The following is an 18,893-nucleotide window of genomic DNA, read 5'->3' as shown; positions in this document are numbered from 1 at the left end:
CTTTCATCTCTTTTGCTCTACCGCCTCTATTTCACACAGTATCTCTAGCCCCTCTCACATCCTGTACGTTCCCTACGCCCCTCTCCTTCTGTGAGATACACTCCAGCCGCTAAACGATCCCCATCTAAGTCGCCCCCCGCTCCCTTATTCCTCAATCTCTGAGTCACAGGCAATTGTGGGGAGTATAAGGGAGAGATCACGTCCAGTATTACACCTCGCCCCTTCCACTGGATATCTATCAGCAGGATATGAGCTTATCCACATCTCTGCATGCACAGGCCGGTCGTGTGGTTCCACACCACTTGCTTCAGTATCTGCAGTCTTAACACCCTTTCTCTCGCCTCTTCTCCCTTCCCCTTCCTTCCTCCTCACGCAGCACATTACCCAGTCACACACACACACACACACACACACACACACACACACACACACACACACACACACAGACACACACACACACACAAACACACACAGACACAGACACACAGACACACACACACACACACACACACACACACACACACACACAAACACACACAGACACAGACACACACACACACACACACACACACACACAAACACACACACACACACACACACACACACACACACACACACACACACCATCTCCGAGAGGCACACTCAATTCGAGACACAAAAGCCGAATGACTGGGTATTGATGAGAGGGTTGGACGGAGGAGGGATAGCGTTGCACAGTTTTTCTGAATCCATTAGAGTGTGCTGCGATGGTGCCGGAACAACTTTACATGTGACCCCATGTCTGCGTGGACACCACTCCATGTAGGGCCCACTATATCACCACCCATATATACTATTTCGGCCTCGAAATCCATACCACACACCTCTACACACATACACAACCACACACTTCGGATACTGGTGTGTGTGTGTGTGTGTGTGTGTGTGTGTGTGTGTGTGTGTGTGTGTGTGTGTGTGTGTGGTGGTAGTTGATGACAGCAGTTTGGTGGCTCTGTGACTCTCTTTAATGTTCTGTGACTCAGAAGGGAATGTGAGGGAGAGCAGAGGCGAGCTGCCGTGACAGGGGATTCGTTAATATGGATAACACAAGGAGGCTCTGTGGAGAGAGCGAGAGTCCTGGATGGCATGTTGCTGGGACCCATGTTGTCTGTTGCGCAGATTTCATAGAAACTTAGAAAACCTACAGCACAATACAGGCTCTTCGGCCGGCAATGTTGTGCCGAACAAGTTCCTCATTTTGAAATGAATTGGCTTACATAAAGCCCTTCACTAAGCACCATGTACATATTCAAAAGTCTCTTAAAATACTTTATAAAATACTTAAATACTTAAAAGACTGTAGACCCCATAGGCGTTCTTATCTACCCTATCTATCTGTGAGGCATCTTTCATGGAACTGTAGACATGTACCCCAGATCACTCTACTCCTCCCCAGTACCATGTATCCTGCCATTTACTTTGTACTCTGCTTTGGAGTTTGTCCTTCCAAAGTATACCACCTCACACTTCTCAGAGGTGAACGTATCTGCCACTTTTCACTGGGAAATGAATAATCAAGCGTATACGTCCAATCAGCAGGACAGACAGGTGGGCAGAGGGGATGGTTGGCTCTGCTGGTGAGGAATGAAATTCAGTCCCTTGCGAGGTGTGACATAGAATCAGGAGATGTAGAGTCAGTATGGATAGAACTGAGAAATAGTAAGGGAGAGCAATTTGTCATCACCTTTGTTCGTGATGTTTCTTGCATTGTCGTACACGCACTTTAGCCCTTCTACCTAACTGGCTTTACATTCTTTATTCTGTTTCTCTTTCCTCCAGTGCTAGATCTGGCTTTACTCCATGCACTGTACTTGCAGCTCTCGTATGACATTTATCCTTCTCTTCCTCACTATCTGCTCTGACACTCTGGTTCCCCTCCCCCTGCAAATGTAGTCTAAACACCCCGGTGCAGCACTAGGAAACATTCCCGCAAGGATGTTAGTCCCCCACCAGTTCAGGTGCAAACCGTCCGGACGGTACAAGCCCCACCTTCCCGGGAACAAAGCCCAATTGTCCAGAAACATGAAGCTATCCTTCTTGCACGAACTCCTTAGCCACATATTTAGCTGCATTATCTTCTTATTCCTGGCCTCACTAGATCCTGACACTGCAATCCTGGATGTCCTGTCCTTCAACTTTGCACCTGACTCCCTAAACACACTTTGCAGGACCCCCTCCTGCTTCCTATCCACGTCATTTGCCCCAAAATGGACTACGACTCCGGCTGCTCACCCTCCCTCTTGAGAATACTGAGAACTCGATCCGAGATATCGCGGACCCTGACACCAGGGAGGCAACAGACCATCCGAGATTCTTGATCTCTTCCACAGATTCTCCTATCTCTCCCCCAACCATCGAATCCCCTATTACTACTGTTCTCCTCTTTTCGTTCCATCCCCTCTGAGCTGAGGATCCAGTCTCACTGCCAGAGACGTGACCACTACAAATTGTCCCTGGTATTTCGTCCCCACCAACAGTATCCAAAACGGTATACTTATTATTGGTGGGAACGGCCGCAGTGGTGCTCTGCTCATTCTGTCTATTCCCCTTCCCTCCGCTCACAGTCGCCCAACTACCTGCCTGCTGAAATTTCGGGGTGAATGTCTCCCTGTAACTCCTGTTTATTTCTCCCTCCACCTCCCGAATGATCTGAAGTTAATCCAGCTATAGCTCCAGTTCCCTAACACGGTTTGTCATGAGCTCTATCTGGAAGCACCTTTTGCAGGTGTGGTCATCAAGCACATTTGTGCTCGCCCGGACTTCCCACATACTGCTAACGGAGCACTCGACTGCCCGAACTGCTGCTTCCATTACCTACTCCTAAACTAATTAGATTAATTGATGGAGATTACCCGGCCTTACCTCACTGGGAGCAAGCTAGTCCTCAGCATCTGCTCGCCGAAGCCTCTGGAGCCAAAGCCTTCCTACTCTGTCTCCCTCCACTACGTCGCCCGCTCCGTTAATCTGCTCGCTTTATAAACTCTCCCGCTGCCCCACGGGCTGTATTTCACGCGCTTGCGCATTCGTGCCCCGTTCAAACTGCCGAAGAAATCCTTTGGAGATATGATGTGGTGGGCATTACAGAGACTTGGATGGCTCAGAGACAGGAATGGATACTTCAAGTGCCGACTTTTAGATGTTTCAGAAAGGACAGGGAGGGGGGCAAAAGAGGTGTGGGCGTGGCACTGTTGATCAGAGATAGTGACACAGCTGCAGGAAAGGTGGACGCCATGGAGGAGTTATCTACGGAGACTCTTAGAGTGAAGATTGGGAACAGGAAGGGGTCAATAACTTTACTGGGTGTTTTTTTTGTATATAAGCCGCCCAATAGTAGCCGGAATATGGAGGAGCAGATAGGGGAACAAATCTTGGACAGTTATGATAATAACAGTGTAGTCGCGATGGGAGATATTAATTTCCCAAATATCGATTGGCATCTCCCTAGAGCAAGAGGTTTAGATGGCTTGAGTCTGTTAGTTGTGTCCGGAAAAGTTTCTTGACACAATTTGAAGATAAGCCTGCAGGACGAGAAGCTTCTTGGTTTATTATTGGAAAATTAACCTGGTCAGGTGTTAGATCTCAGTGAGATATCACTATGGAAAAGGATCTTGGTGATCGTTGTGATGACTTGCAGCAGACTGAAAATCTTGAGCACGTAGATATTAAAAAAGAGGATGTGCTGGAGATTTTCGAAATCATAATTTGAATAAGTCGCCGGGACCGGATGAGATGTACCCAAGGCTACTCTGGGAAGTAAGGGAGGAGGTTGCTGAGACTTTGGCGATGATCTTTGCATCCTCAGTTGGGACGGGCGAGGTTCCGGAGGATTGGTGGGTTGCCGATATTGTTCCTTTATTCCGGAAAGCGAGTAGATGCAGCCCAGGAAATTATAGACCAGTGAGTCTTAACACAGTGGTTGGTAAGTTGATGGAGAAGATCGTAAAATGCAGGATTTATGCACATTTGGGGAGATATAATACGTTTAGCAATAGACAGCATAACTTTGTCAAGGGCAGGACGTGCCTTACGAGCCTGATTGAATTTGTTGAGGATGTGACAATGCACGTTGATGAAGGAAGAGCAGTAGATTCAGTGTTAAAGGATTTCGGCAAGGCATTTGATAAGGTATCCCAAGCAAGGCTTATTAAGAATGAAAGGATACATGGGATCCAAGGGGACATTGCTTTCTGGATCCTGAACTGGCTTGCCTACAGAAGGCAAAGAGTTGTTACAGAAGGGTCATATTCTGCATGGAGTTCGGATAGAGCGGATAGCTGTCAGCGGTTACAGCGGGATACCGATTGGATTTTGAGGAAATTACAACTAGGCTAGAAAAGGGAGATGTAGTAGATGTTGTATACTTGGATTTTCAGAAGGCCTTTGGCAAGGTGCCACACATGAGGCTGCTAAACAAGATAGGTGTCCATGGAATTACGAGAAAGTTACATACGTGGATAGAGCATTGGCTGATTAGCAGGAAACATAGAATGTGAATAAAGGGATCCCATTCTGGTCTGCTGCCGGTTACCGTTGGCGTTCCACAGGGCTCTGTGTGGTGGCCGCTTCTTTTAATATTGTATATCAACCATTTGGATTACGGAATAGAAGGCTCTGTGGCAATGTTTGCTGATGATGCAAAATGGGTGGAGGGGCAGGTAGTGCTGAGGAAACACTGAGTCTGCAGAGAGACTTGCTTAGATTGGGAGAATGGGAAAAGCAGAGGCAAATTAAATACAATGTTGGAAAGTGCATGTTCATGCACTTTGGTAGAAGAAAGCTTGCAGAGAGATTTAGGCCAGTTAGAAGAGTGGGCTGAACGATGGCAGATGAAGGTTAATGCTGATAAATGTGAGTTGCTATATTTTTGGTAGGAATAATCCAAATAGGGCAATCATGGGAAATTGTAGGGCATTGAAGAATGCAGTAGAACAGAGTGATCTAGGAATAATGGTGCACAGTTCCCTGAAGGTAGAATCTCATGTGGATAGGGTGGTGAAGACAGCTTTTGGTATGCTGGCCCTTATAAATCAGAGCATTGAGTATAGGAGTTGGGATGTAATGTTAAAATTGTACAAGGCATTGGAAAGGCCGAATTTGGTGTATTGTGTATAGTTCTGGTCACCGAATTATAGGAAAGATATCAACAAAATGGAGAGAGTACAAAGAAGATTTACTAGAATGTTTCCTGGGTTTCAGCACCTAAGTTACAGGGAAATGCTGAAAAAGTTAGGTCTTTATTCTTTGGAGCGTAGAGGATTGGGGTGGGACTTGATAGAGATATTTAAAATTATGAGAGGGATAGATCAAGCTGACGTGGATAGGCTTTTTCCATTGAGAGTTGGGGAGATTCAAACAAGAGGACATGATTTGAGAGTTTGTGGGCAAAAAGTTTAAAGTTTACACGAGGATGAATATCTTTACTCAGAGAGTGGTCACTGTGTGGAATGAGCTTACAGTAGAAGTGTTACTGGTAATACTAGGTTCGGTATTATCATTTAAAGTAAAATTGAATAAGTATATGGACAGGAAAGGAATGGAGGGTTATGGGCTGATCGCGGGCCAGTGGGACCAGGTGAGTGTAAGCGACGGCACGGACTAGTAGGGCTGAGTTGGCCTGTTTCTGTTCTATAATTTGTATATGGTTATCTGGTTAAATAAACAGGCAGAATATTATTTAAATAAGGGACTAATTCAAAATTCTGAGATGCAACGGGACTTGGGGGTCCACATGAAGGATACCCTTAATGTTAACCTCCAGGTTGAGTTGGTGGTGAAGAAGGCGAATGCAATGCTGGCATTTATTTCTCGAGGAAGAGTATAGGAGCACGGATGTGATGTTGAGGCTCTATAAGGCACTGGTAAGATCTCACTTGGAGCACTGTATGCAGTTTTGGGATCCATATTTAAAAAAAGTTTGAGCTGACATTGGAGTGGTTTCAGAGAAGCTTCACTACATTGATTCCGGGAATGAGAGGGTTAAAACATGAGGAACGTTTGACCGCACTTGGACTGTACACTTTGGAGTTTAAAAGAATTAGGGAAGGGACTGACAGAAACATTTCTAATGTTAAAAGGCATGGACAGAGTGGTTGTGACAAAGTTGTTTCCCATGTTGGGGGAGTCCAGTACGAGAAGGCATGACTTAAGGATTGAAGGGCGCCCATTCAGAACAGAGATGCGAAGATTTTTTTTATTATTATCCAGAGGGTGGTGAATCTGTGGAATTAGTTGCCACGGGCGGCAGTGGAGTTCAAGTAATTGGGTGTATTTAAGGCAGAGATTGATAGTTGGCTAAGTTGCCAGGGCATCAAAGGATAAGGTGAGAAGGCGGGGGAGTGGGACTAAATGGGAGAATGGATCAGCTCATGATAAAATGGCGGAGCAGACTCGATGGGCCGAATGGCCGACTTCCGCTCGTTTGTCTTATGGTCTTATGGATGTAAAACTGGGCTGAGAAGTGGCAGATTGCGTTCAACCCAGGTCAGTGGGAGGTGGTTCGTTTGCGTAGGTTTAATATAATGGCTGAATATATTACTAATGGTAAACCTTGCAGTGTGGACGATCAGAGGGATCTTGGAGTCCGAGTCCATCAGACACTCAGAGCGGCTGCGCAGTTTGACTCTGTGTTTAAGAACACGATGCATTGGCAATCAACAACCGTGGAATTGAGTTCAACAGCGAGAGGTAATGTTACAGCCCTATAGCACACCGGTAAGACCACCCCCCCCCCCCAGCTTGGAGAACTGTGCTCAGTTCTGGTCAACACACTACAAGGATAATGTGGAACCTATAGGAATGGCACACAGGTGCTTTACAAAGATTTTGCCCGGATTGGGGATCATGCCGTCTAGTAATAGTTTCAGTGAAATCGCAGTTATCTCCTTGGAGTGTCGGAGGATGTGAGGTGACCTGACAGAGGTGTATAAATGATGAGAGGCATTGATCGTGTGGATAGTTAGAGACACCGCCACCAACATTACTCTCTTCGACAATGTTATTAACAGCTCCTTGTACATTCTCATAAAAACCGCCATATAGCTGAACGCAATCAAACTGCTCAGAGAGGTGTTCGCGGGTTGCACATCATCCTCCAGTGTAGTCTGCAAACTGGACCTTGTTAAAAGCCTTGTTAAATTCCATGAAAGGTACATCTGCTATCCGTGCGTGATCTACCTTCCCCGGTCAAATCAGTCCGACAACTCTCCCTGCGTCTCACGCCATCTGATACCTCCCTCCCCTTCTATGTTCCATGCTCCCAATCTCCGCTTCTCTTTCCCTCTCTCATCACTAGAGTTCATCTCCGTCTCTCCCAACCTTCCATCTCCCAGGGCGCCCACCATCAGGGATTTTCTTAATGCACATGTCTATGTTTATTACACATCCCAATACAAGAAATAGCTCCTACACAATCAAATCAGCCGGTCATCTCTCCCTGTTTCCCACATCATTACTCCCGAAGAATTTACCCTGCTTTACCGAATTGGACTGTAAAAGAATCCATCCCGGGGTCAAACAGAAATAAAGACACAGACATCGGTGTACCTTGAATAGGTGATCCCATTGCCTTACGACTCCGCCAATGTCAAGTTATCTCTTAAATTTATACTGTGAATTTTGGGCAATAACCAACAGCCAAATATACTCAGTGAGCGATTTCAAGAAGTTTTTGTCCTCTGGTCTTCGACTCCCCGACCATAGAAACTATCCTCTCCACATCACCTCGATCAAGGCATTTACATATAGTCAATAGATTTCAATGGGGTCACCTTTCTTCCTTCTAAATTCCAGAGAGTGCAGACCGAGAGCTATCAAGCACTTCTCATATGAGGCCCTTCAATCTTGGAATCATTTTTGTGAACCTCGTTTGAACCCTCTTCACTTTGAGCACAATCTTTCTAAGATAAGAGGCCCAAAACTGTTCATAATACTCCACGTGAGGCCTCACCAGTGCTTTATAAAGTCTCAGCATCACACCTTTCCTTTTATATTCGAGTCGAAATGCTGACATGCATTTGCCCTCCTCATCACAGATTCAACCTGAGAAGGTTACATCATCGGCACAACACTGTGGGCTGAGGGGCCGGGAATGTACTGCATGTTCAACCTTCAAATTAACCTTCAGGAAATCCCGCACAGGGACCTTTATGTCCCCTTGAATTTGTTGTTTTTTTTTTTTGTTTTCTCTCCATTTATAAAATATTTAACCCTTTTAATTTCTCCTAAAGCATGACCATGCATCTTTCAACACAGCAGTACATCTGCCATTACTTTGCCCTGTTTAAACCCTTCTGTAGCCTGTCTACTTCCTCAAAACTACCTGCCCCTCTACTTACCCTCATACCGTCTGCAAACTGTGGAGCCGCGTTCATGGAGCCACAAACAATAGCTCCAAACAAGATCCCTCTGCTCATCGACACGGTCTTCTCTTTAATAGTGTGCTATATCTTTCTATTTGTCTGGGTTGAACTCACCTGCCATTTCTCCAACCACATCTGCAAGGGATTTCAGCAGAGCAGCAATTGCTTTCGTTTCTTGGAAATGATGAGGAAGGTGCAGGACATGTGTATTCCAAAAATGAAGAAGTTCTCAGTACTCAAGAAGAAGTCAACTTTGGCCGAAAAGGGAACTCAAAACTCTTGTAAAAGCTAAAGAAAGGGCTTACAAGAAAATAGAAAATAGTGGGAATGCAATCATCGGTTCGGCTCGCGGCTTCATCCGGGTGATGGTAGCCCCCGGACCGAGAAACTTTCGAAATCTCGTTTGGATGGATGCTGTACGATGTTTAAAAACTGTACACAATATGCGTGCAAACGATTGAGCTTTAAATTTGTATTTTGACTATATGGTTAGTAAAGCAACATAAGAAAATAAGAAAGGGGCACGTTCTCATGAAACAGTCTAATAGTCCAACGGTGGAGCTCACAGTGTCGTCCATTTGTGACCTTCGACCTCTCCCGAGCGTAGGTGACCCTCGGATCCACTCTCCTCAGACCGCTCCGTCCAGCGGTCATAGAAACATAGAAACACAGAATGCCGAGATCACAATACAGACCATTCGGCCAACAATATGTGTGGACATGTCCTTAGCTCCGAACCATCCAGCCCTTTTACAAAATGGACTTCGAAATTACATGGGTTTACCAATAGCTCTCTATTTTCCTGAGCTCCATGTACCTGTCCTGGAGACTGTTAAAAGTGTCTGTCCTGTCGGGCTCCACCACCGTGTCCGGCAGCGCATTACGCGAACTCACCATTCTCTCCGAACAAAAATAAAAATACCCCTGACATCCCCTCTGTACCTACTTCTAAGCAGCTTAAAACTGTGCCCACTCGTGCCAGCCATTTCACCGCAGGGAAAGGAAGGCCTCTGACTATCCACACGATCAATGCCTCTCATCATCTTATATACATTATCAGGTCCTCTCTCATTCTCCGTCGCTCCACGGACAAAACGGCCGAGTTTACTCAACCTATTCTCATAGGGCAGGCTCTGCAATCCAGGCAACGTCCTTGTAAATCCCCTCTGTACCCTCTACACGTCTTTCCTGTAGAGAGGCGGCCAGAACTGAGCACATTATTTCAGGTGGGGTCTGAACAGGGTCATTTACAGCTGCAGCGTTACCCCTCGGCTCCTAAACTCAATCTCACGCTTGATGAAGACCAATGCCTCATATGCTACCTTAACCACAGAGACAACAGCGCCGCAGCGTCTCGGACCCCAAGATTCCTCTGATCCCCACATTGTCAAGGACATTACCATTAATACTATATTCTGTCTTCTTATTTTAACCTGCCAATATGAACAACCTCACACTTACCTGGGTTGAACTCCATCTGCCACTTCTCAGCCCACTTTTCCATCCTATGAATGTCCTGCAGTAAACTCTGACAGACGTCTAAATAGGGGGTATTTACAACAGCCCCAACCATTCTATCATCCGCATATTAAGCAACCACTCTTCCACATTCTCATCCAGGTCATTTATAAAATCAGGAAGAGTAGGGCTCCCAGAACAGCTCCCTGAGGAACTCCACTGTTCACCGGCCTCCATGCAGAATATGACCCGTCCACAAACTCTCTTTGCCTTCTGTGGGCAAGCCAGTTCTGGATCCACAAAGCAATGCCCCCTCGGGACCCATGCCTCCTTACCTTCTCAATAAGCCTTCCATGGGTAATTTATCAAATTCTCGGTGGAATTAATATACACTACATCGACTGCGCTACCTTCATTTTTTTTCAGTCACATCCCGATAAATATTCAATCAGTCTCGGAAGGACTTTCAGAAATCCTTATGACTTACTGATCAGGTTAATCATATTATGCCTCTACAAATGTTCACAAATCCAGCCTCTCAGGATCTTTTCCATCTACTTACCAACCACTGAAGTACGATTCATTGGTCTGTAAGTTCCTGGGCTATCTCTCCTCCCTTTCAAAAATAAAGGAACAACATCCGCAATACTCCAATCCTCCGGAATCTCTCCGGTCCCCATTGATGGTACAAATATCATCGCCAGAGGCTCAGCAATCTCCTCGCTCGGATCGCAGAGTAGCCTGGTCGTCCTTTCCCGGTGACCCATGCAACCTGATGCTTTCTAAAAGCGACGGCATATCGTCTTTATTAATATCTACATGGTCATGCTTTTCACTCCGCTCTATGTCACCCTGACAATCGGCAGAATCCTTTACCCTAGTGAATACTGAAGCAAAATATTCATTATGTAGCTCTGCTATCTCCTCCGGTTCCAAACACATTCTTCCACTTTCACACTTGATTCGTCCTAATCTCTCAAGAGTTGTCCACTTGTTCTTCACATACTTATATAATGTCCTGCGATTTACATTAATCCTATCCTCCAAAGCATTCTTATAGTCCCTTCTGGCTCTCCTAATTTCTTTCTTAAGCTCCTTCCTGCCAGCTGTATAATCTTTTAGAACTTTGTCATCAAGTAGTGTTTGGAACCTCTCGTAAAGCCTTCTTTTCTTCTTCAATAGATGTATAGTAGCCTTTGTACACCACGGTTCCTGTACCATTCCAACCTTTCCCTTTCTCATTGGAACGCACCTATGCAGAACTCTACGCAAATACGCCCTGAACATTTGTCACCTTACTTTCGTACAGTGCTGATGGAGTACGATGGAGTTTAATACAGACACGTGTGAGGTATTGCACTTTGGAAGGAAAAACGAGCTGGAACACACAAAGTAAATGGTAGGGCACTGAGGAGTGCAGTAGAACAGAGGGATCCAGGAATGCAGATACAAAATCCCCTAAACGTGGTATCACATGTCGATAGGTTAGTAAAGAGAGCAGTTGGTACATTGGCCTTTATAAATCCAACTATTGAGTATATGAGTTGTAATGTTATGCTGAGGTTGCATAAGGCATTAGTGAGGCCGAATTTGGAGTATTGCGTGCAGTTTTGGTCACCGAATTACAGGGAGGATATTAATAATGTTGAAAGAGTGCAGAGAAGATTTACAAGGATGTTGCCGGCACTTGAGAAACTAAGTTACAGAGAAAGCTTGGATAATTGAGGACTTCATACCCTGTAGCGCAGAAGAATTAGAGGAGGTTTGATAGAGGTGTATAAAATTATGATGGGTATAGATAGAGTGAATGCAAGCAGGCTTTTTCCACTGAGTCTAGGGGTGAAGAAAAACAGAGGACATGGGTTAAGGGTGAAGGGGGAAAGTTTAAAGGGAACATTAAAGGGCGGGGCTTCTTCACACAGAGAGTAACGGGAGTGTGGAATGAGTTGCCAGATGAAGTGGTAAATGCGGGCTCACCGTTAAAATTTAATTAAAAACTTGGACAGCTACATGGATGGGAGGTGTATGGAGGGATACAGCCCAGTTGCTGATCAGTGGGAATAGGCAGAAAAAAATGGTTTGGCACAGCGAAGAAGGGCCAGAAGGCATGCTTCTATGCTGTAATGTTCCGTGGTTCTATGATTCTATTAGTCCCCCTCCAGTTCAGGTGCAACCCGTGGCGTCTGAACAGGTCCCACCTCTCCCTGGAACCATGCCCAATTATCCAGAAACATGAAGCCCCCCCTCCTGCACCAACTCCTCAGCCACGTATTTAGCTGCATTAACTTCCTATTTATAGCCGCACTAGCACGTGGCACGGTTCGCAATACTGAGATTGCCACCCTAGAGGTCCTGTCCTTCACCTTTGCACCAAACTACTTAAACTCTCTTTGCAGAATATCGTCCTCCTTCCTATTCACTTCATTGGTCCCTACACGGTCCACGAGATCTGGCTGCTCACCCTCCCTCCTGAGAACACTGGGAATACTAAGGTGTTAGAGGTTTATGCATTCGTCTCAAGGTAGTTATGAAAAAGGAGAGGTCCGGTCCTCGGGTTTGGATTCTAAATTGGAACAAGACCAATTTTACCTTGGATCGGAATGGATCTGAACGTGTGGATTTGGACAAGTTTTTTTCTCTGTAAATGGTGAACTTGGTAATTTAGATCCCTAGCGCAGTTTCATCTCAGTGTTCAAGTGAATGGCCTATGCTCTGAATAGTGGGAAGTGTTGAAGCAGAGAGGGACTTTGGTGTACAAGTCTGGGGTACACACACGGTGAATGGTGAGGAGTGCCAAGACTCTGACACACGCCCCACTCGACACCGACACAGCCTCGCCGTGAAACCGACACGTCCTTCTTTGTGACACCGATAGTCCGACACACTCTGCCTCATGATACTGACATACTCCTTTCGGTCTCCATTACCCGTACCCCTCCCGTCTCCTCACTAACTAACCTCGAGCGTATTCCCACTCCCATATCCTTCCTCGTATAATCTATAACCAGCAGGGGTGGATTAGATCAGGGAAAATGACGATTAACAAAGTCACGAAACGATTTTTGTTTCCACAGACGACATGGGAAGTGAACGACCCGCACGGAGAGACCGATCAGACTCAAGCATCTGGCTAATCTGCGTTTTAATGGCGGTCCTCATTATCACGGGTATCTGTTGGAGGATTCATGGTGAGTTTCACACCTGTTGCAACGACCAAACCGCAGAGAATAAAAATGGCCACTGTAACAGTGACACATTACCAACATTACCCCGAATCACCCTTCAATGTGATACCAAGACACCCCTTACTGTGGTACTGACGGGCCACTTATAATGACTACGACACATCACTAACTGTGACCCCGCCACAACCCCCACCAACACATCGCTGAAAGTGATACCGACACACAACTGCCAACCATAGAACATTACAGCACAGAAGCAGGCTTTTTGGTTCTTCTTGGCTGTGCTGACCCATCTTTACTGCCTAGTTACACTGACCTGCAGCTAGACCATATCGCTGCATGCACCTCTCATCCATGTACCAGTCCAAGTTTTTCTTAAATGATAAAAGTAAGCCTGCATTCACCAATTCAAATGGCATCTCATTCCACACTCCCATTACTCTCGGTGTGAAGAAGCCCCCACTAATGTGCCCTTTAAACTTTTCGCCCTTCACCCTTAACCCATGTCCTTCGTTTCTTTTTTTTCCCCTAAACTCAGTTGAAAAAGCCTGCTTGCATTCACTCTACCTATACACACCATAATGTTATACACCTCTATCAAATCACCCCTCATTCTTCAACGCTGCAAGGAATACAGTCCTAACCTATTCAACCTTCCTCTGTAACTCAGTTTCTCAAGTCTCGGCAACATCCTTGTACACCTTCTCTGCACTCTTTCAACCTTATTAATACCCTTCCTCTAAGTAGGTGACCAAAACTAAACGGAACACTCAAATTCGGCCTCATCAATGTCTTATAAAACCTCGTCCTAACATTCCAGCTCTTATACTCAATAATTTGATTTATAAAGGCCAGTGCCGAAAGCTTTCTTTACGAACCTATTTACCTGTGACGCCACTCGTAGAAAATTATGTATCTGTATTCACAGATCCCTCTGATCTACTGCACTCTTCAGTGTCCTACCATTTACCTTTTATGTTCTACCTTGGTTTTTCCTTCCAAAGTGCAATACCTCACACTTTTCTGCATTAAACTCCATCTTCCATTTGTCATCCCACTTTTCCAGCAGGTCCAATTCCCTCTGAAAGCTTTCAAAATCTTCCTCACTGTCCACTACACCTCCAATCTTTGTATTATTTGCTGATCCAATTCATCACATTATCATCCAGATCATTGAGAAAGATGACAAATAACAATGGACACAGCACTGATTCCTGTGGCACACCACTAATCATAGGCCTCCACTCAGAGAAGCAATCCTCCACTACCACTCTCTGATTTCTTCCATTGAGCCAATGTCTAATCCAATTTACTACCTCACCATGTATACCTAGCGATTGAATCTTCCTAACTATCCTCCCTTGCGGGACCTTGTCAAAGGCCTTACTGAAGTCCATGTAGTCAACATCTGCTGCTTTCCCTTCATCTACTTTCCTGTTAACCTCTTCGAAAAACTGTAATAGATTGGGTAAACATGACCTACCACGCACAAAGCCATGTTGACTCTGCCTAATAAGTTCCTGTCTGTAGATTTTATGTCTTAGTACACCTTCCAATAATTTACCTACTACTGACGTCAAACATACCGGCCTATAATTTCCCGGATTGCATTTACAAATTTTTTAAACAACGGAACAACATGAGCTACCCTCCAATCCTCCGGCACCTCACCCGTGTATACTAACATTTTAAATATATCTGCCAGGACCCCAGAAATTTCAACACTACGCTCCTTGAAGGTCCAAGGGAATACTCTGTCTGCTCATGGGAATTTATCTACTCTGATTTGCTTCAAGAGAGCAAGCCCATACTCCTCTTTAACTGTTGAGGTTCCGTGACCTCACTACTTGTTTGCCTTATTTCCAGAGTCTCCTTGTAATTCCTAAGTAAATACAGATGATAAAAAAAACAATTAAAATCTCTCCATTTCTTTTGGCTCCATACATAGCCGAATGCTCTGTTCTTCAAGAGGACCAATTTTATTCTTCTCAAGCACCTTATTTGCTCCTTGTTGCCTATAACTTTCATACATCCCTCTCTTCTTCTTTATCAGATTTCCATTCCAGGCTTTTTCGATCCTTTCTCATTTCTTCAAATTTCCCCTTTTTCCAGTTTAGTACCTCAACCCGAGGACCTGATCTATCTTTATCCATGGCCAAGTTGAAACTAATGGTGTTATGATCACTAGACCCAAAGTGTTCCCCTACACACACTCCCGTCTCTTGTTCTAACTTGTTTCCTATTAGGAGATCTACTATTGCATCCTATCGAGTTGGTAACTCTATATATTGATTTATAAAACTTTCCTGATCACATTTTACAAACTCTGACCCGTCAGTATGGGATCACCAACAATATGTGGAAAATTAAAATCTCTTACTATCACAACTTCATGTTTCCTGAAGTTGTCTGCTATCTCTCTGCAGTTTTGCAGCTCCAATTCTCGCTGACGATTGCCTGTTCTGAAATACAATCCCATTAATATGGTCATACCATTCCTATTTCTCAGTTCCAGCCAGATGACATCGGTAGACAAGCCCTCTAATCCATCCTGCCTGAGCACTACTGTAAAATTTTCCTTGACTAGCAATTCCAACACACTCCCTTCAACCCTTTATCTCTACTACCTCTGAAAATGCGTATCCCTGGAACATGAAGCTGCTAGTCCTGCCCCTCCTATAGACAAGTTTCACTAATGGCTATAAAGTCATAATTCCATGTGTTAATCCACGCCCTCAGCTCGTCTGCCTTCCTCAAAATACTCCTCGCTTTTAAATAGGCAAACCGCAGAAGATTATTACCACCACGCACGGCTCTTCTATTTCTGACTTTGCATGAACTTTTAACATCATGTATTTTCACCCCCCGCTCCACTCTCTGCTCTGGCACTCTGGTTCCCATTCCCTTGCAAATCTAATTTAAACCATCCGCAAACCTCCCTGCAAGGATATGGGTCCCCCTTTAGTTCAGGTGTAACCCTTCTCTATTGTACATGTCCTACCTACTCAGACGAGATACCAAAGATCAAAAGATCTGAAACCGTACCCCCTACACCAGTTCCTCAACCACGTGTTCATCCTCCAGACCATCTTACACTTACCCTCACTGGCACGTGGCACAGGAAGCAATCTTGAGATCACTACCCTCGAGGTCCTGCTTTCTAACTTCCTACCGAACTCTCCATACTCACTCTTCAGGACCTCCTCACTCTTTCTTCCAATGTCATTTGTACCGACGAGAGCCATGACATCTGGCTGCTCACCCTCCCAATTCAGAATGCTGTGCACAAGATCAGAGACATCCCTGACCCTGGCACCCGGGAGGCAACAAACCATCCGGGAGTCTCTGTCACGACTGCAGAACCTCCTGTCTGTACCTCTAACTATCGAGTCTCCTATGACTACCGCTCTCCTCATCTGCCCCGCTCCCTTCTGCACTGCAGAACCAGACTCAGTGCCAGAGATCCGGTAGCCGCAGCTTGTCCCGGGTAAGCCATCCCTCCCAACAGCATCCAAATCGGTATACATGTTGTTGAGGGGAATGGCCACAGGTGATCCCAACTCTGTCTGCCCTTTCCCCCTTCCTCGCCTGACGATAACCCAATTACCGGTGCCCTGCTTCTTTGCCGTAACTACCTCCCTGAAACTACTATCTATAAACTCCTCATTCTCGGGAATGATCCGGAGGTCATCCAGCTCCTGCTCCGGTTCCGTAACGAGGTTTGTTAGGAGCTGCAACCGGAAGCACTTCCTGCAGGTGTTGTTGTCGGGGACACCGGAGTTCTCCCTCACTTCCCCCATCCTGCAGAAGAGTATTCCTTCATCCTGCCTGACATTCTCTCTACTCTAAACTAACGAAACAAAACTTACCGGAACCTACATTTGATAAGGTTCCACGCGGTAGGCTTATTCAGAAAGACAGAAGGCATGGGATCCAGGGAAGTTCGGCCAGTTGGATTCAGAATTGGCTTGCCTGCAGTAAACAGAGTGTCGTGGCAGAGGGAGTACATTCGGATTGCAGGGCTGTGACTAGTGGCGTCCCACAAGGATCGGTTCCGGCACCCCTACTTTTCCTGAATTTTGTTAACGACCTGTATGTGGGGGTAGAAGTCTGCGTTGGGATGTTTTCAAGCAACACGAAGTTTGTGTGGTGTAGTGGATCACGTGGAGGATTCTCAATGATTGCAGGGAGACATTGATAAGATGCAGAAGTGGGCTGAGAAGTGGCAGATGTACAACCCGGAGAAGTGTGAGGTGGTACACTTTGCAAGGACAAGCTCAAAGGAAGAGTACACTGTAAAAGGCAGGATACCTGTTACTGAGGAGGAGCAGAGAGATCTGGGGGTATATTTCCACAGATCCATGAACGTTTCCTCACAGGTAGATTGGGTAGTTAAGAAAGCATATGGAGAGTTAGCTTTCATAAGTCGAGGGATGGAGTTTAAGAGTCACGAGGTAATCATGTAGCTCTATAAATCTCTGGTTAGTCCATACTTGGAGTACTGTGTCCTTTCTGGTCGCCTCACAATAGGAAGGATGTGCATAGGTAACTGTACAGAGGAGATTTACCAGGATGCTGCCTGGTTTTGAGAGTATGCATTATGATCAGAGATGAAGGGAGCTAGGGCTTTACTCTTTGGAGAGGAGGAGGATGAGAGGAGACAAGATAGAGGTATACAAGATATTAAGAGGAATAGATAGAGTGGACAGCCAGCGCCTCTTCCCCAGGGCACCACTGCTCAGCACAAAAGGACATGGCTTTAAGGTAAGGGGAGGGAAGTTCAAAGGGGATATTAGAGGAAGGTTTTTTACTCACAGCGTTTTTGGTGCCGGGAATGCACTAGCTGAGCCTGTGGTGGTGGGAAATACACTAGTGAAATTTAAGAGAATACTAGACAGGTATATGGGGGAATTTGAAATGGGCGGTTATATCCGATGTAGGGTTTAAGGGTCGGCACAGCATTGTGGGCCGAAGGGCATTGACGTGCTGAACTATTCCGTGTTCTATGTTCTGTAAAACAGACACACACCTAACCGTGATAAAAACACGGACCCTACCGTAACAAAATCAAGAGTTGTCCTGACACCGACACGCCATTCACCATAACATCTGCAATCCTGTCACTTCAGCACGTTCACGATCTTCAACGAGACACATTTACACTGCGAACCGCGAAAAGGACACACACATGGCAATCACACTGACCGCAACGTACCCCTCACTAACATCGACATGCCCCTGACCGTGTTATTGATAAACTCCTCAAGGCGATCTGAAACATACTCTTCAGAATGACACCGTCACGCTCTTCACCGGGACACTGAGGTGCCGTATACCGGGACAACTTCACGCTCCTCAGCGTGAACCGCTCTGCACCGCATCATCTCAAAGACTCACACGTCTCTGTAACACCCTTTAGCAAGACAGTATCACCCTCAAAATAACACCGATGCACCGCTCACGGAGGAAATTACCCGCACCTCACCCTGACATAGGAAAACTCCTGAACGTGATACCGACTCCTAAATTCACACTGACTCCAACATAGTACTCTCCGTGACACCGTCACACAGCTCAGCGTGACCCTCTCACACACACCGTGGCCACGACATGTCTCTCACCGTGACAGAGACAAAACCAGACAAGAACAGACACATATACTCAAGCACCGTGACACCACTGGACATTGATATACCCCTCAGCGTGACACAGACACGCCTCTCAATGAGGCGCCGACGCCTCTCTCTCTGCCACCAGCACATCCTTCACTGTGACACCCTTCACCGTGACACAGACACAACACTCTCTGTGACCCGTTCGGTAGCGTGCCGCTGACTCACGTGTTACTGTAAAC

The sequence above is a fragment of the Hemitrygon akajei genome, unplaced genomic scaffold (genome assembly GCF_048418815.1).
Source record: "Hemitrygon akajei unplaced genomic scaffold, sHemAka1.3 Scf000046, whole genome shotgun sequence".
NCBI classification, from domain to species: domain Eukaryota; kingdom Metazoa; phylum Chordata; class Chondrichthyes; order Myliobatiformes; family Dasyatidae; genus Hemitrygon; species Hemitrygon akajei.
Note: the sequence above shows the minus strand (reverse complement) of the source record.